Raw genomic sequence first — 15930 nt, forward strand, 5'->3', positions numbered from 1 at the left:
CTTGTTCAAGTTTTGGTTTTTTTTTTGTTTTGTTTTGTTTTTTTGTTTTTTTGTTTGTTTGTTTGTTTTTTTTTACAACTGAGGACCAACTTCCAGGGGATGGCATGGCCCACCATGAGCTTGGGTCCTTTCACATCAATCATTGATCAAGAAAATGTCCCACAGACTTGCCTACAGGCCAAAGTGATGGAGCCATTTTTTTTCAATTGAAGTTCCATCTTTCTATATGACTCTAGCCTGTATCAAGTTGACAAAGAACCTAACAGCCATGTCAGGTTGACAGAGTTTGATGCCAATTTCAAAGAACAAACTTCAGAACTCCAGGAAGGAAATAGACAAGATACCAGGTGCCCAGAATCTATTGTCTTATAGAAAGCACATTAAGAAACATGAATTCATCTTTCTCCTTAGAGAACAGTTACCTTGAAATGTAGTCAACTGCCCTGGAATCTTTCATTTCTACTTTCTGCTTTTTTCCCCTCACTCTATAGTGTCTACGAATTTGCATACCTATAACATATGTGTATGTTATGCATTTGAAAAATTTATATAAAGAATGCGAGAACGGTGGCGAGTAAGACTCTAAGAACATTAAAGATTTAGCGCAATGCCTAATTTTAGAGGTAGAGATGATGATCCAGAAGCAGGCCTGAGGCCTGTTTACAGGAAGTAAACAAATGTCCCACAAGAGATTTGATGGAGGCAGGCTTGTCCCCCACCCAGTGCCCTCTTCTGCAAGCCTGGCATATACATTACCTAGACATCACACTGAGAGATGCTTTCATCCATCCTGGTACAGTCGCATTAGTGGTTATGAGAGTCCTATTATTAGAAAACAGCTACTGAAAGTATTCTCATCTCAAACTCAGGAAATGGAAATGAAATAGAGAGTATTTAAGTTCACTAAATAGAACACTGGGATGGTCTTGATGTTCCTTCCCATTCTTATCCTCAAAATGACGAGGTTAACTGTATGATCATTGGGACATCTCTGGCCGAAACACCCATGAAGTCTAAGTCCTGTGAATATTCCCTGTGAGATTTGCTCTCTGTGTCTCCTCAGCTGTGACTCTTGAAAGATCTGGAACTTTCATTTTTCCAAATATAAGATGGAGCTAATAATAATTACCGAGCTGTGGTGACAGTAAACAAGATAATTCACATTTATTCTTTGAATAAAAAGCAATGTGAAAATACACCAAGAATCACTTAGGCAGCTTGGAGATAGCCAGGAACTGTGGGATTAAAATTAGCCTGAGATGAAGAGGGACATATTTCTTTAATGAATTCTTTCTCATGGATACCCAATTCCAAAGTGAATCTTCTGCCTTTCAGACGTTGTGGGCCAGGATGAACTTGGGGCTACTATTAACATTTATCAAAACTGCACATTATTAAAATGGTAATCTGCATTCACTTCAGAGAGGTAAACTCCAGCCTAGGGTTTAATGGCATTCTGTTGCTGGTTGAGATTGGAGATATTGCAACTTCATCAGCTGAAGAGGTGAGGCCCAATTGTAATACTTTTTGCAACATTTAGAAAATGCTTTTTACTTATCATCACTATTTTTTGCTTTATATTCTCACCAACAAATGTATATGATTCAACATATATGATGTTGGGATGTGGATGCAGGTACATGTATGTGTGCATACATGCATGAACCAGAGGCCACCTCAGATGTTATCCCTTGGGCACTGCTTTTCGTTATTGAGTGTGTCTTGCTGAACTTAGAGTCCTTTCTGCTCTGCTTACTCAGCACTGGGATTTTAGGTGTGGATGCCCCATGCCTAGCTTTTGCACTTGGGCACTAGAGATCAAATTAAAATTCCTATGCATAACAGCCAGCACCTTATCTACTGAGCCATTTCCTCATCCCTTGAATTCCTATCATACAGAGACTCCAGGCTTCATCATTGTACATATAGTACATATCAGTGAGCTGCCGTTTTTGCTATAGCTTGAGCAAAACAACCTAAATCTGGGCCAGTGAATCTCTACCCTCAATCTATCAATTGTCTCCAACTTGCAACATTTTTTTGTAGAGCTTGTATAACTAACATCAGTAAGTAATGGCTTGCTTTGGGAAAGGAATCACAACCAGCATACCAGGGTGACTTGGAGGGTATAGGGAGAAGCCAGGCAGGGTGATACACATCTTTAATTCCAGCACTGGGAGACTGAGGCAGAAAGATCGACTGGTTCCAGGCCAGTCTGAGCTAGATCATAAGACCCTATCTCCAAGAAAGAAGAAAGAAAGAAAAAGATGAGGAAGACAAAAGGAACACCTGAATTTTTGTCTGCCTGAGAGAATCCAGCTTCAAGGTAATAGCACTTGAACTTTAATTCCCATGGCAGTCACTCCCTACCCATCCGGAGGAAGTGTGTGCATTAGTCACTTTCCTTGATACTCTGATGAAGCATCTGACTGAAATAGCTCAAGAAAGGAAGAATTTATTTCGGTCTTCAGTTGGAGAGTACAGTTGGTTGTGTCAGGGAATCCATGGTTTCAGGAGCAGGAAGCAGGACTGTGCTACATCAGCAGTTAAAGAATGATCAGCTTACATTCATTATCAAACCTAGGGTCGCAAACCAAGTCCAGCCACCATCTCCAATAAGCCAATTAATTGTGGAAAACAAACAAAGAAGTTTTCCCCCCCAGGGACAAAAGCTCTGTGAACTGATTTGCCCAAGTTCATCTAAGTAGGATCCTGAAATGAGATTAGAGTTTAAATAGAGTGCCAAGGATGAGACAATTAATCAGTTTGGTTCAAGATGCTGCCCACCATTGACCCATCATTGTCTGGACTTCAGTATCATCTTGTCAGATGGCCTGACAAGTTGTTAGAACTGTGTAAAATCTGGTTTTAGGACACAAGTTTCTCACATGGGCATTTGGGGAGCAGGGTGGCAGCATTTTCATTCTCCCAGCGTGAGCTTCCTGAGGAAATTTACATTACTTTGGAGTAAATAACATAAGAGTCATATTGAGAGACTCAAGTGCCACTTAAAAGTATTTTCTGTCTCCTAGGTGACTCTAGATCCTGTCGAATTGATTATGAAGAGTAACCATTGTGTGTAGTGAACATTTAAGGGATAATACATGACTTAAAATACTACTGGAATCTTTGTTTAATTCTGCACTGAAATCGTAAAGGGGAAACAACACAGAAGCTTTTTTGGAGTGTGTCAGCCTGCTCTGAAGAAGTCTGACAGCCTGCAGAGTGTTTAAGAGAATAAGAGATGTGGGCCTGGAAGTGCTATGCTGTAGGTAGTAGGTATGCTCAACATCTTCAGTATGTGAAATGTGATTACGCAGAAGAATAACTTTACCCAGCTTGTCTCCCAAGGATATGAAAGGCAGATTTAAGCATATTATGAAAAAAAAACATAGTAAGGGCTAAGGAGAGGGAGGAGTGTCATTGATGGTCTACTCTCAGTAGTGGAGAAATATGAACATAAAAAGGGAGGAAACACCAGTTCTTGCAGATGGTAGGGCTAAGAAATACTTGGGGTGCTCCTACCTCAAAGGACTATGATTATAACTATTATAGTGTGTCTTTTTCCTCTGGACATAGCAGGATCACCACATGCCATTTTAGATCAGATTACCTTGGCCTGTAGCCATGGCAACTAATTGAGCAGAACAATACAGAAGTACCTAAGACTGCAGCAATGGCAATGGTAATAGAGCTATTGACACCCCCTAAGTAGGGAGGGTCATAGGACCCTCACCTGAGATTGTAGCCAGAATTTTCCCTGCCCTCCATGTCTACAAAGGATCTCAGGAGATGCTAGAGTATATGGGAAGTAGAAGAGCTACTCTGTGGTGCAAATTTCATTAGGTCACCATCCATAATAAAGAGGTACAGCTGTTTGGGGGGGTCACCTATGATCCCTTAACCCTCTCACACATGTTCTGTAAGTAAGTCTTATAAATGCAGTGGTTGATCAGGTTGGGCTTGGGTTGAGTTGTACATTGTTCTGTCTCCCTGCAGAATCTGGGGTGAGTAGACATCTGTTCTTGTCTCCCCAAAAGAAGTTAACATATCAGCTACAGAACAGACTGGTTAAATTGTTCTCCCAGTCTTTGTTATTTCATGCTAGGAAACAGCAGATACGGCCTAACTCAGCCATTATTGATATTTATTTTCTTACAAAGTGTTGAGCCTCCCCCACCATCACTGTGATTTAATGAGATTCTCATATGAAACTTTATCATAAGAACACAGAAGCCATCTGCCTCCAGAATCAGGAGCTGAAAGTCCTGAGCTGCCCTTGCAAACAACTTCCCACCACCTCTTCTTCCCCTCAGGCACCTCTAAAATCCTCAGCAGAATCTATGAATTATAGTTGAAAACACCAGGGTTAAGTGCTTCCTAATCCTCCTACCCAAGCCCACATTTATGGGTGTCATATAATTCTACAACTCTTTAGCCAGATTAATAAACACTAAAGTTGTCTCCTTCAGATTCAAGGCTTACAGAAAGGGAATTAATGTGGATTACATTAATGAACTTAGGAGCCAGGAAATCACAGGTTCAAGTCTCAGCTGTGTAGTCTGTTAGTTTTGCAACATGGGGCAGTTTGTTTAGCTTCGCTAAGCCTTGGGCTGTAGATCCAGAGCAAATATCCTCTGTTCATGGAATTTGGGGAGGATTAATATAATCATGTATCAAAAACTCACATTGTGTTTGAGATGTGATACAGGCACTAGAAGGGATGGCTATGCCATTAATTAAAAAGACAAGATTAAATGAAACAAAACAGTTTCTCAGGATTGGTGACAATTCCTTATTGTTGCTACTGAAACATAAAAAAAAAAGATTTATAATGAATTACTTTCCAAGCCTTGGAAAAACATCAGTCCATCTGAAGCTAGGGGAAGAAATCTGATGACTTTGATATCCATTCCCAGTATTCCCTCACTGACACTTCCATATGACATCCAACCAGATCTGCTGCACTGAGGACCTTTCCCTATTAATCAGAAATGTCTGAGATCATCTCTTGTTCACTCACCATCAAAGCTTGTCTGTCCAGCCAACATTCCCATGCACATGTTTAAGAAGAGAAAAGAAGACAGGGAAAACATATCCTCTGTTCAGAGTCCATGTGTTACCCAGAGGCTTGCTGCCACACATAGAGTCTTCAGGGCATCCTTCTGAATTCTGGTGTTACATAGCAAAATAAACTGATTTATTGGTTACATAATATAGCCTATCCATCAAAAAAAAAAATTAACAGACAGCAGAAGTTGCTTTGTAAGATTTGAAGGTGAACAAAGTACAGAGAAATGGGTCAAGAACCAAAGGTTTTAAACAAGTTTTCACTAGGGATTAGTAGGAGGCAATAGACAAACAAATCCCACTTTCTCTGTCTTATTGTAAGTTCTTAAAGAAGGTAAATGCACAGATATAGATTAGGGGAACCTGCCCACAGACAGTAAATGTATTGTGGGCCTTAGGTGCTCCCTGGAAGCTATTTACTGACTGGTTACTAGGAGACAGCATGACTCATTGCCAGCTTCTCCTCTGTGGCCAGCCTACTGTCATTTATCACTTAGCACACTGGATCAAGACTGATAGAATCTTTAGAAAAAATTATGGAGTGCTCTATTTTAGTGACGAGGCACTAAACTGAGGAAATAAAATGATCCCCAAAGATAAGGTCTACTATGAGCACATCCCAACACATGTCCTATGTGTGCTAACAGCACAAGGATTTACTAGTGATAGAAAGATGGGTCCGTGAGAAAAATACAGGAACTTACAGATTAAAATGCTGTGCACAGCCATATTGGGACCATTGAGGATGGTGGATCCTGTGCCTTCCCTGTGGGATTTTATGTCCATTTTCTGAATGTGTGTGTGTGTGTGTATGTATGTGTGTGTGTGTGTGTGTGTGTGTATGTGTGTGTGTGTGTGACAGGCCAGTGATTCCAATCTCTGTGGTTGAGGACACTGAAACACCCTTCTAGTAAATCTTTTAGTAAGGAATCAAATAACAGAGTAGATGGCCTGCCGACCCATCAGATCTTCCAAAAGAAGCTACTAATTAGGCTGAAGTTATAAGATATACCAGAAAGCTCTGTGGGATGAATCAACACAGAGGAACCAGTCAAGTTAATCATCAAAATATGAGCATTCGCTCTCATCCACAGTTACTGGGAGTTTTACAAAGAATGGTTTCACGAATTGCCTTAACAACTTCAGTATTGTCAGAAAAAAGCTTATTACATAAACTATATGATAAGGCAAGAGAGAATATTAAGTATAAAATTGGAAAATAATGCCTGCAGTATGATATCTGTGAGTATGAGAATGAGCATTTTCAGTTAAGGTACAAGCCACTGAGGTGGGAATCAGTGAAAGCTGATGTCCTAGCTGTGTTTAGCAAACCTTAATGGGAATTCTGCACTAGCCCGCCTTAACTCTGCCAGGCAAGAAAATATTTAAAAACGCACACTGCTGGGGATGTTTCCTGAATGAGCTGTTGGTATTCTAAGTTTATCGGGAAAAGAGGAAGCCAAAGAAAGATCACAGAGTCTGTATACTGGCTCCCCTTGAGGAACAAAACTGACAGAGTGATTATATATTGAGAAGAGATGTGTTAGACTGGCTTACACAGTAGTCCAGATAGTCCTGTGTTGACACTGCAGAGAATAAGAATGAAGTAGCCACTCAGTTCACATGGCTGGGTACCTCAGCAGTTCCAACGTGGTGCTGAAAACCTGAAGGATTCCCAGAGAGCCCCTGGTTTTCAGTCCGAGTACAAAGTTCAGAGATGATGGCAACAGAAACAGGATAGATGAACATGCCAAGAAGATGCCCCGGCTCTGTATAAAAGCCACAGAATAGTGATATGGGTTGGGACAGTCTGTCACTTGGCAGCCACCAGTCTCACACATAGACATGGTGCCTTGCCATGTTGGTCAGACCCACCTCCACCTCACCCCACAAGCCTTGCTCAAATCTGCTATGGGGCAGGAGGAGGAAGGCCCTGTAGGCTCAGCTTTTATTTCCTCCAACCCTTCGGGAGAAGGACTTGAAAACAGTGTTAAATTGATTTATGAAAAGAAAGACACCTGAATTTATAGGCTAAGATTTACATCTGCTCTGGAAGTATAAATCTTTTGATCCTGTTTTTATGTATTAAGAGCACACTTATGAAGATGACTTGGGTTCAGAGTTTTCACCAAGTTTCTTAACCCTTCTGACCTCATTGTCTTCCTTGTACAGGCAAGACCCATCTTTTCGCTGCTGCTTGCAACCACCCCGGGAACTGACCTTGGGCACAGAGCAAAGGCTCAGCTATCATGATAAATTAATCCATCCAAATGTATACAAGTCTTTATTCTAAATGTAAAAGAGAGATCTATTCTTTAAAATCATATTTTTTATAGATAGCCATCTTAATCTGTTTTCTGTTGCTGTAACAAAATATCACAGACTGGATACTTAATAGAGAAGAGAGGTTGGTTTGACAGATTGTTTCCAATACTGGTAGTCTGAGAGAGGAGAGTGCTCACATCTGGTGAATACATTCTTACAACATCCTAACTCAGCAGAGAACATCACATGACCAGCAAATCCAGCATGCCAGCCCAGATCTCTCTTATTCTTATAGAACCCTACCCTGTAATTTCATTCAGTCCTTATTACTAACCTCCAAATATCCCATTAGCATATGAATTTTTAAGCATTGAACTTTTCCACCATAGCAATAACCCCAACTAATATTGATCTTCTTTCACAATAGCCTTCAGAAATAAACAAATAAACACGTCTTTGGGTCTCTAGATAATGGCATTGCTTAGGAAACAAAGCACCTTGAGAGCTGTTTTCTTTTTTCTTTTCTTTCTTCCTTCCTTCCTTCCTTCCTTTCTTTCTTTCCTTGTTTTGTTTTTGTGAGAAAGGAATTTTTCCTGGATCTTAAAAGGCTAACTGCTGGGACCTCAGCAGGGAGCACAAGCCCTTCCAGGATGAATCCCCTTACACCTTTATTAAATAATAATAAAAAAAACAGAGATACATGTACAGATTATTATAAGCATGAATATATTTTTGTCAGTATTTGATTTTTTTAAAGGTTTGATAGTATGCATTGAAATCTTACTATTTACAATGATCATAAAGTGTATGTAAAACAAAACGTAACATGGAAATAGTCAAAGTTTTCTTGGTGCGTAAAGATTAAACATGATTTTTAACTACCAGAAATTGCCATAAGGCTATCTTCTTAGTTCCCAGATGTCCTTCAGTAGATGAATGGATACAGAAACTGTTGTATATTTACACAATGGAGTACTACTCAGCTATTATAAACAATGACTTTATGAAATCCTAGGAAAATGGATGTATCTAGAGAATATCAGCCTGAGTGAGGTAACCCAGTCACAAAAGAACAGACATAATATGCAGTCACTGATAATTTGATACTAGCCCCAGAAAGCTCTGAATACCCAAGAAACAACTCACAGACCATATGAGGCTAAAAAGAAAAAGAAAGAAAAAAAAAAGAAAAGAAAAAAAAAAGAGGAAAGGCCAAAAAGTCGAAGCCTCAGTCTTTCTAAGGAAAAAACAAACAAACAAACAAACAAACAAAAACAATAAGTGTATAGCATGCTTTCAGAGTGGGTACACCTAGATCTTAAATCATTAATAACTCAAGAGCTAAGAAGATAGCCTTGTGGCAATTTTTGGTAGTTTAAAAACCATTGGCTTTTTGATCCAATCTGAAGAGAGAACGAGGGCTCCAATTCTGAAAGACTCAAAGGATTCAGACTCAAAGGAGTCAAAATACATTGCAGGTAACAAGAAGGAAGACAGAGGGTTACTTCTTTTTTACTGTCTAAACATGTGAGTCTGTATGTGTGGTGTATGCTGTGTGTGCACATGTGTATGTGCGTGTGTGTGCACGTGCAAGTGTCTGCTTGCATGGAAACCATTTGTACTTACATACTCACCTGCAAGAGGCCAGAGGTAGTTACCAAGTGTCTTCCTCCATTGCTCTGAGTCTTATTTTTTGAGATGGTATTTCGCCGACTCTGATGCACACTAAATGTATAAGTGGCTGGCAAGTGAGCCACTGGGATTCAGTGTCTTCCCAAACCCCACCACTGAAGTTAGAGGCCTACACCATGACACTCATCTTTGTGTGTGCTGAGGATCACAACTCAGGTCCTTGCTCTTGCATAGCAAGCACCCGAGTCTCATTTCTTACAGATAACAAACCCTGGAGTGCTCTAGTGTAGTCCATGTAATTCTGTGAAAAATCATTGCTTAACTTTTTGAGTAGATGTCCCTAAACTTTAGTCCACAAATCATACTATTTATGAGGTACAAGTATCCTTGCACTTGAGAGTTGGTAATGATGCTGTAGTGTAATAGGAAGTTCTTTCTGAAGAGGGTACAGCACCCCACGGACAAGTGTGTCTTTTACATAGTAGTTCCCTGAGGGACACTGCAAGCAGCAGAGAGTAGCAGCTGCCATTCCACACATCATTCCTTCCCTGCCCTGTGCAGCAGAGTCAGTCTCCCTGCTGTGCACTTGATGTCACTTTGTACCCTTGTGCTTCGAAGCTGTTACTAAGTAAAACAGGGTTGCTTGATAGCACAGTGGAGGGTCTGAAAGACAAGACAGCCACCAAGTCAATCCTGGGCAAGTGGCAAATACAGTGGTTATACAAGGTATGATCAGGTTTACATCAGGTTGGGCAGGCAGTTGGCATGAGCTTGTACGACACTACTCAGGACAGTGCACAGCCTAAATTTTACAGTTTACCCCTGGAACATTCTAGCTAGTTTCCAGACCATGGTTGAGCACAGGTAACTTAAAAATATAGAAATGGAGAGTTCACATAGGTGCAGCTTCTGTACTACTGTATTCCTAATGAGCTCCCTTGATGACCTCTGTGATTAGGTTAGTGAGGCTACTTAGATAGGGTTTTTAAGTAGATGCCAGTTATTGGGAATATCAGGTTACCCAGTCTGAAACTTCCAGTCATGCCTGCTGACCTCTGGGAAGGGTGCTGGAGGCTGGAGACCAAACTCTGTTGAACAGCAGAGAGGTGAGGTGCCTGTGGAAGAAGGTGGGATAGTATGTTCATGGAAAGAGGAGGCAAGGTACTTGCTTATATATATCCCTTTGACTTTTTTAAAAAAAAATTGCCCCTTTTGTGGGGGTATGCAGGTCTACATATGTGTATACATAGCGGTCAAAAGCTAACTTCTGATGTCTTCTAAGAAACTGCTCTCTAGCTTGTTTAGAAGATAGGTCTCTCACTCAGACCAGGGGCTCATCAGTTTTATTAGACTAGCTGGCCTCCAGGCCCCAGGCATTCTCCTGTTTCTCCCTCTTAATGCTGAGATTACATGCATATACTATTCATGTAGCTTTTTACTTGGGGCTTGAACTTGGGTCCTTATGCTTATGTGGCAGGCACATTACTGACTGAACATATGCCCATCCCCTTACCTGTTTATTATAGAATAGTCTTTGCAGCCCCTTGATATTTCATGATTGAGCCATCTTCCCAGAACTGTAGTCATGCAAGCTGTGGGTTTTCTAACACCACCTGCAGCTGTCAGAAGCATCTGCAACATGACCTCACCTTGCTTGCTCCATTTCTTCAGCTTCTGCCTGTCTCTGGATGTCAGCTTCTTCATCCCTACCTCCTAGAGCTTAGGCATCACTTTGTACCCACAGAATAAAGTCCCTCTGGGTCTAGGCAGGAGCTTGAGAACAGGCTGCCAGTCATGGGTAACATTTATATTTGGCCCAAGGAAACACTTTCAAAGGATGTCAACATACCATGGTGAGAGGCAGTATCCAACTGCCCAGAGAAATAAGGGTCAAAGGATTCATCCCTTCAGGATGTGTTCCACTCCAGGAACTTGTTCACAAAACACAGCATTTATCAGACAACTGTACAAGGCTGAAGTTGGCATAATAAAGCTATGGGTTCAACTATTAAGGTTTTTATGGCATCTCCAGACTCTTGCCCAACTGTAACCAAATACTACAGCATTTAATTTAGTTTCTGTGACCATGTAATAACAGTTTTTCCCAAACTTGGATGCAAAAAAGATATCAGAAACGTGTTCCCACAACTTTAGAGACCAAAGGTCTCCGTCATCTAGGCCTTTGAAGCTACAGGACAGAATCCACACTGAGTCTTTCCCCAACATCTAAAAGTTGTAGGCATCTCTTAGCTTATGAGTACATCAAATAATGGACTCTCTTTCTCTCTCTTGCTCTCTCTCTCTCTCTCTTCTCCCCTTCTCTCTCTCTCTCTCACACACAGGAAAACATGTTCCATTTAAAGCTTATAAAAAAACCAAAGAGAGACATGGTAGTGTTTTTAAAATCCTAGTCCTAGAAGCTGAAGACAGATGGATCTCTGGGACTCACTGGCCAGCAAGCCTACCTTACTTAGTGGCCTCTAGAGCAGGGAGAAAAGGTAGATGGTACCTAATAAATGATACATGAAGTTGTACTCTGGCCAAGATATGCAAGAGCACACACACACACACACACACACACACACACACACACACATTACAAATGAACAGGCAATGCAGATGCTCTACAAAGATAATCCGTGACAACATTTCCTGCTTAACACCTTTAACTTTACAATCTGTCAAGACCTTTCACTTGTTTAAATAAACAAATAGTCATAACTCCGCTTACTCAGAAGAGTTGCCTTTTCTCAAAATTCTGACCTTAAGCCCAGGGCTAATGCTGGTCAGACCTCAGTGGGCTACCAGACTTGGCATAGTTATCTATCAAAAAACAAGCTCCATTGTTTTTTCAGTTCTTATAAGCACGGATATAAAGTACTGAAGTACTAAAGGGGTTGAGATGTGGTTCAGTGGTAGAGCAGTTGCTTAGCCTGTTTGTTCTGGCCTAGTTAGCTGGTTGGAAGCCCTGACTCAAAAGAAAAAGGAAAGAAAGAGAGGTGGGGAGAAGGAAGGAAAGAAGGAAGGAAGAAGGGAGGGAGGAAGATAAAACAAAGATAAGCAGGCAGGAAAAAAAAGGAGAAAAAAGGAGAAAAGTGATAGACTGCTTGAGATCTTTTCAACAATCAGTCCTGATTGTACATGAGAGAGCAGGGAAGCCTCGTGAAGGAGCAATCTACTATAAAACCCCAGTGCCTTCAGACATCAAACACAAAGAGCAGTGATTGTCTGATACTGATTTCAGCCCCCACCCATCATTCCCACTTAGGCCTTTATTCCTTGTTTTCTGTATGTTAATATATTCCATCTTACCGTTGTAATAAGGAGCCCAAGCTGTGAGTCTCAGGGGTCATTATCACCCTCCTTAGGAAGTTAAGGCCCCCTCCTTTGACCTTGCACTTTCTTATACCACCCAAGGTGTGCCATAATTGACCACAAAAGCATGTTTCATCATGTCTTATTGCTCAAATGAAACTCCTTCCCCAAAGGGTGCGAGGGGCAGGAGAGCTGGGTAGGCAGCTCTGCTGTTTGCACCAGTGCTTGTCCTTGGGAAATGCTGAATCTTGGCACAGAAAGAAGCATAAAAATGATAAATTTGTCACCTAATCTAGACCACTGCACTCCCAAGACAACGGCACTTTACATTAGTGGAGATTAGGATGTAACTTTTTTTAATTTGGAGCCTCATTACACAGTATAAATAAAAATAGAGCCCTGGCTATATCATCTTTAATTGCTTCTAGGCAGAATGCTGATTAGCTACCGAAGCTTTGGCCATGTGCTTCTGGGGATCCAGCAGAGAGCTGCCCCTTGCTTTGCAAGCAAAGTCAGAAAAGATATGTGTGTGTCATTACCACAGAGTGAGAATCAGGGGCCTGTGGTTCCTCCACTTCACATGGTGACTGGTCACAGTGTCCAGATAGAATGAGAGCACTAGAGAGACTGCTCCACCATCAGGGTTAGGGTACAACTGCCTGCAATCCCAGCTCCAGGGAATAAACATCCTCTTCTAAAAGCCAGCGCACCTACATACACACACGTGGCTTATACTTACACAGACACATAAATTAAAAACAAATCTAAAACTGTGCATCGTCACTGTGACACATTTGACTGTGAAGCAGGAAAAGTGGTGCTGTACTTTCACCCTGTGGATGGCAGGGATTCCCCAGCTCTGCCCCATGCCCTTGTTAGGAAGGTTTGGACGTGATGGCAAAGGGCTGAGGAGGGTTCAGCCAGCAGAGTGCTTGTCTTGCAAGCTTAGAACCCCAGCACTTACATAAGCAGCTGGGCGTGGCCAAACATACCTGTAATCCCTGGAACTGGCTAGCCTAGTTCCAGCTGGTCTAGTTTCATCTGTGGGCTCCGGGTCCCATGAGAGATGCAGTCTTAGTAAACAAAGAGGGTAGTACCTAAGGAATGCCATCTGCGGTTGTCCCCTGATCTCCATATACACGAACATACACCCATGCTCACACATAAATAAATGCACATATGAGCACATACACACTACACAAGAAAGAGGACAAGAGAGAATAACAGCAGTGTCTGCCCCTAGCCTGGCAGTAAGAGACATAGATGGGGGTCTGCTGGTATCACTGAATCCTTAGTGTCCTGTTTAAAGCGATTGATCAATACCAAATGAGGAGAAACCTAGTATGGGCATGTTACAGACAATGTCCCATGAATAAATAACTCAGATAATGGCACTTGCCTTACTATTCATCTCATCTATAATTTAGCAGGAATAATGCCCATTAAAAGAATACCTAGGATGATTGCTGCCAAAATAAAGAGTTAATTGGTTTCTATCTTCTGGGAAGTCTCCTGAATAAGACAAGGAAGGAGAGAGGCTGTGCACAGTTACACTGAGTATGTCTGAGCACCTGGGCTGCCCTCGCCAGCAGTGGGGCTCTCCTTCGATGGTTGTCCAAAACAGCTCCTGGCTCCAACTCATATACCTCAGTGGAAGCTTTTAGCGAGTGCTTTTCCATTTCCACAGAGATCAAATCAGTATCATGGAGCAATAGTATTCACTGCTTTAAATATATTAATTAGGTGAGTGTTAAGCACTGGGGAGTATAAATTTCCTCCTGGGATTGAAAATTCTCTGTGATATATATGGTGCCTGTTCTCACTGTCCCCATCTCCTGCCTTCTGGTTAGCTCAGGCTTCAGTTACAAAGGGGTGATGTTATAACAGTCATACAAGACTCAAGAGTGACTAAATGAAGGAGAGAAATGAGAGCAAAGTTCAGGAGAAGAGCTACAGCAAGATTGTTCTAGAGGAGGCAGCTAACTCAAAGGCACATGGGCTTCAGTGCGAGCACAAAGCAGGGTTCTATGCACAGCAGAGAAGAGAAAGGGGAAAAGAGGAAGGCAGAGAGAGGAAGGGAGGAAGGGTGAGAGGGAAGGAGAGGACAAAGAAAGAAGGGGGAAGGAGAGAGGGAGGGAAGGAGGAGAAGAGATAGGAGGCAGGGGAGGGAAAGGAAAGAAGGGGGAATAAAGAAAGAGAAGAAAGAAAAAAGGAAGGAAGGAATAAGGAAGTAAAAGAGAGAAGGAGGGAATAAGGCCTAAAGCACCGTGAAGAAGGTGTCTTTGCTTTAAAGCTGATGGCATCAGGCACAAGGAATTAAAGTTCACTCCACAGTTCCTGCCTATATATTCCCAGTACGACTCAGCTGTTTCCAAACTTTGAAGAGGCAATGTCACTCACAGGGTGCACATTTGAGTAAGAAGCATATGGCAGGGGATTGTTTGGAAAAGATGGCATCTCTCTCAGAGCAGCGGCTGCCTCCTCTTTGGATGTGTTCGTATGCTTTGCGTCACAGGTGAGGCTGCTGGGTGCGGAAATTACTCTTGAGCTTTGTTGACTACTCGGACTTATTTGGGGGGAAATAATGCCTTTAGAGCAATGTCTGTGCTTGCACTGAATTCATAATTGCCATATAAAATAAACTTGAGTGTGTCCCTAATGTCCTCAAGAGATGCCTAAGGACCATTTGTCGGTATTTATGGCCTGCAATCAAACGCGAGTTGAGGCCATAAATCATTACCCTGAATATAATATTTTTGTTTCATGAAAGTCTGAGCTTTCAACCCCAAAGCAACAAATCAGTCCTCTCCTTATTGAGCCTGTCACAGTCCCGTCCTGAGGACGGCCACATTTATTACCGTTGTCACCCGCCTTACGTGGAGGGTGTGAATATGGATTGAAAAACAGTGCTTTGCAGGACTGGCTGAGCCAGGAGAGGTAACAAAACATGGGGACTTTCACCCCAGGGTCATGGGTTTGATGGTCTGCAGACTGATGTGGAGATCAAGTTTCCCAAGGCCTCAAGAATCTGGCTGTTAACTGTCACCGTTGCTGCTAGGCCGGACACAGGGTAAAGCACTCAGAGGGGCTGCAGGTTGAACTCTGGGCCTTGTTCCTGACCCCTAAAGCACTCTGGGCTTCTCTGAGGACAGGAATCTTTCCCTAGGACCTGCACTGTGTTATCTTCTGAGGAACATTCAGGATGCCAGAGACCAGGAGAAATCCACTGGCTTTTAGCAGAGGGAAGTTTTCAGCCTCCTCTGGGGCCTTGCCTTTGACAGATTTGACAAAATCCTAAAACCGACTCTTCTAAACTGAGAAACTTCTTCCTCAGCTCTCACAGAGAGTTCCAGTGGGTCACAGCCTTCAAGGAACAGCACTGATGAAAGATGGGCAAAGCCAGACCTGCAAAGGGTCATCTGTTCCACAGGAAACAGCCTCTCAGGAAAGAGCTGGGCACAGTAAGATTTCTTCCAAGTCATAGTCATCTGAGTGTGCCCACCCTCTGGTCATTTGCAAGACTCAGACAGAGCCCCAGGACACTGTCATCTTAGATGTAGATGACAGATTAGGACCTTCACCTATGTGAGCTTGAGGCTGGACAGTTAACCTATTGTGGGCTTTACGCTTTAACATGTACAACATCAG

Source organism: Micromys minutus (assembly GCF_963924665.1).
Source record: "Micromys minutus genome assembly, chromosome: 24".
Lineage (NCBI taxonomy): Eukaryota > Metazoa > Chordata > Mammalia > Rodentia > Muridae > Micromys > Micromys minutus.